At 48.5% G+C, this 3,902-nt stretch overlaps 1 pseudogene; it reads right to left on the minus strand.

Moving 5' to 3' along the window:
• Positions 1–1,882: 1,882 nt before the first annotated feature.
• LOC147970822 (uncharacterized) lies at positions 1,883–3,087 on the minus strand (annotated as a pseudogene).
• Between the last annotated feature and the right edge of the window lie 815 nt (positions 3,088–3,902).

Raw genomic sequence — 3,902 nt, forward strand, 5'->3', positions numbered from 1 at the left:
TTGACTAAGCCTCTTCCACGAGCAAAACATGATCAGCACCAAGGCTCCATGGGTGTTAGGATCATCACAGTGTAATCTAGATTATTGACTCTAGTGCAAGTGGGAGACTGAAGGAAATATGCCCTAGAGGCAATAATAAAGTTATTATTTATTTCCTTATATCATGATAAATGTTTCTTATTCATGCTATAATTGTATTAACCGGAAACATAATACATGTGTGAATACATAGACAAACAAAGTGTCACTAGTATGCCTCTACTTGACTAGCTCGTTGATCGAAGATGGTTATGTTTCCTAACCATAGACATGAGTTGTCATTTGATCAACGGGATCACATCATTAGGAGAATGATGTGATCGACTTGACCCATTCCGTTAGCTTAGCACTTGATCGTTTAGTTTGTTGTTATTGCTTTCTTCATAACTTATACATGTTCCTATGACTATGAGATTATGCAACTCCCGTTTATCGGAGGAACACTTTGTGTGCTACCGAACGTCACAATGTAACTGGGTGATTATAAAGGTGCTCTACAGGTGTCTCCGAAGGTACTTGTTGGGTTGGCGTATTTCGAGATTAGGATTTGTCACTCCGGTTGTCGGAGAGGTATCTCTGGACCCTCTCGGTAATACACATCACTTAAGCCTTGCAAGCATTGCAACTAATGAGTTAGTTGCGGAATGATGTATTACGGAACGAGTAAAGAGACTTGCTGGTAACGAGATTGAACTAGGTATTGAGATACCGACGATCGAATCTCGGGTAAGTAACATATCAATGACAAAGGGAACAACGTATGTTGTTATGCGGTCCGACCGATAAAGATCTTCATAGAATATGTGGGAGCCAATATGAGCATCCAGGTTCCGCTATTGGTTATTGACCGGAGACATGTCTCGGTCATGTCTACATAGTTCTCGAACCCGTAGGGTCCGCACGCTTAAAGTTTCGGTGACGATTGTATTATGAGTTTATGTGATTTGATGTACCGAAGGTAGTTCGGAGTCTCGGATGAGATTGGGGACATGACGAGGAGTCTCAAAATGGTCGAGATGTAAAGATCGATATATTGGACGACTATATTCGTACATCGGAAAGGTTCCGAGTGATTCAGGTATTTTCGGGGGTACCGGGGAGTTACGGGAATACGAGGAAGAAGTAATGGGCCTCATGGGCCAAGTGGTGGAAGAGAGGAGGCAGGGCGCGCGGCCCCCTAGCCCAAACCGAATTGGACTAGGGGGCCGGGCCCCCTTTCCTCCTTTTCCTCCCTCTCCTTCCTTCTCCTTCTCCTCCTTCCTTTCCTCCTCCTAGTAGGAGTAGGAAAGGGGAGTCCTACTCCTACTAGGAGGAGGACTCCTCCTCCTGGCGCGCCCATAGAGGGCCGGCCGGCCTCCCCCCTTGCTCCTTTATATACGGGGGCAGGGGGGCACCTCTAGACACACAAGTTGATCAGTTGATCTCTCCCAGCCGTGTGCGGTGCCCCCTCCACCATATTCCACCTCGGTCATATCGTAGTGGTGCTTAGGCAAAGCCCTGCGTCGGTAGCAACATCATCACCGTCACCACGCTGTCATGCTGACGGAGCTCTCCCGTGAAGCTCTGCTGGATCGTAGTTCGCGGGACGTCATCGAGCTGAACGTGTGCTGAACTCGGAGGTGCCGTGCGTTCGATACTTAGATCGGTCGGATCGTGAAGACGTACGACTACATCAACCGTGTTGTGCTAACGCTTCCGCTTTCGGTCTACGAGGGTACGTGGACAACACTCTCCCGTCTCGTTGCTATGCATCACCATGATCTTGCATGTGCGTAGGATTTTTTTTGAAATTACTACGTTCCCCAACACGCTACACCTAGCTAAAGTTTTAAACTGCAACATTTTAAACACCACTGGAGGAGGAATCATCCTTGGGATTAGCCATAAGCTTCTCCTTGGACAGCAAGTTGGGGTCGATCTCCAGCTCCGCTCCAATTGCTTGTAGCACGTTGAGAGGCGTGGGTGGAGGAGCATCTTCAGACTTGCCATTATCGCCAGCGTTGTCAGGATTGGGCTGGGCCTTCACTTGAGTGGGCTTGGACCGGGGACGCCTTTTGGTGGGCTGGAGGGAGGCTCAAAACTCACAGGTTTAAACCCATCCAGTTTTGCCGCGCTTCTTGTACATCTCCGTACGGAAGTATCCACTAAAGGAGCCACTATCTTCCTTCTTCTTGTCTGTTTCTTGTCATTAACCTGCGCAGAAGAAAAAACCACAGAAGAGGAACATGAGTTTTCCTCCAGGCTGCCAGACACAACATCTATAGGGTGCATCTCTCCAGACCCATCAAAATCAGACACTGCATTATCATTAGCACCGAGAACCTCGTCATATGAACTTCCAAACAGAGCTCTGGCAACTGGGCGTTTAGCCACAATAGGCTTCCTTAGAGCAAGGCTGTTGGGCAAGCTTGGCACCAAAGAAGACATCCTCTGTGAATCATCAAAGGCAATAGTCCATGTTCGCTTGGAGTATGTCACTGTCCCAATAGGCTTGAAGAAGATAGGTCTAGGAACCTCCTTGACAGCAAATTCAGGAAGCAGATTTTCAAATGATCTCTTCCAGATCATCTCTGGAGGGAGCGGTGGCCTAGCCACAATCCTTGCCATGCCAATGAATATCTGATGCTGCTGAATGACAGGAGGTTGATATGGAACAATTGCCAAAGGATTTTCCTCAACAGCAGACTGCACATTGTCTAACTGTTGATCCAGCTGCAACTGATTTTGCTCCTCAAATTGAATCTCCACATGCTGTTCCACAGACCCAGAGCCCTCTGGCTGATCAATGACAATAGAGACCTGATCCTGCTCTGGCACCATAGGTTGTGGCGGTTGCTGATGCTCATCCTCATTGTCCCCCCAGTTTGCATTTCCCCATCCAGCATCACCTATGTTATTTTCCTGAGGCAATGGAGCTGCTATAGGTGCATCATTCCACCCTAGCATTGGGTATGGTGGAAGAACAAACATCAGATTATCTTGCAGCAGATTTCCAGGCAATGGGTGCGGATTTCCATCCAGCGGCATTGGATCTTCATCATTTGTCATCTGATCAGCGAAGTCAGCGCCCAGCACGTAGCAAGCAGCAGTCCACGAAACCTGAGCTCCTCCCCATTCTACATAGTCTTCAAAGACCACATCACGTGGCACCAATGGCGTGTCAGGGAAACTTGCCTCCACTAGAGTCCGAACCAAATACGGATCTTCACTATCCCATGAATGAAATTTCCCAAAGGTGCCAACTGCCTGTGATATGAACTCTGTATTGTGATAATCAAGAGGAATACCAATGAACATGAGCCAACCCTTGCGAAAACCATGATTCCCCTTAAAATTCTCTCCCTCATCATGTTTCATAAATCTAATGAAACGATTATTACCCAGAGGAAATGGGGCATGCTGAATCAACGTATATCTGACAAATGGATCCCTGACTTGGAATAACCCTACCCCATGAAACCAAGGTTGAGCAGAGCGAACCAGAGTACCTCTGTTCTGAAGGAACTGAACAATATCTTCTCTGACCGGCCCAAGCGGTCCCTCCGGAGCAGGCATGACCTCGGCGACCATGTAATCCTCATGGTGGCGAGGAGGACGAGCCGCAGGCATGATGAAGGTGCGAGGAAGCCTCCTATCTCCACCGTCGATGATGCGGTGGCCTGCCGGAACAAAGCGCTGCAGATCAAGCTCATAGTTCACCATAGCCGGCCGTTTCGGGGAGGGGATGGGGTTTTCGTCGAGAGGAGGAGGGGGGATTGGTGCAATGTGGGCGGCGATGATATGACTGGGAAAGCTATCCCAATAACTCCGGCACCGTTCCCCTGACCGACAGGGTTTTCCGAAATACTCGTGCTTTGTTGCAG

The sequence above is a fragment of the Triticum urartu genome, chromosome 5A (assembly GCF_056163025.1).
Source record: "Triticum urartu cultivar PI428250 chromosome 5A, HENAU_Tu73, whole genome shotgun sequence".
NCBI lineage: Eukaryota > Viridiplantae > Streptophyta > Magnoliopsida > Poales > Poaceae > Triticum > Triticum urartu.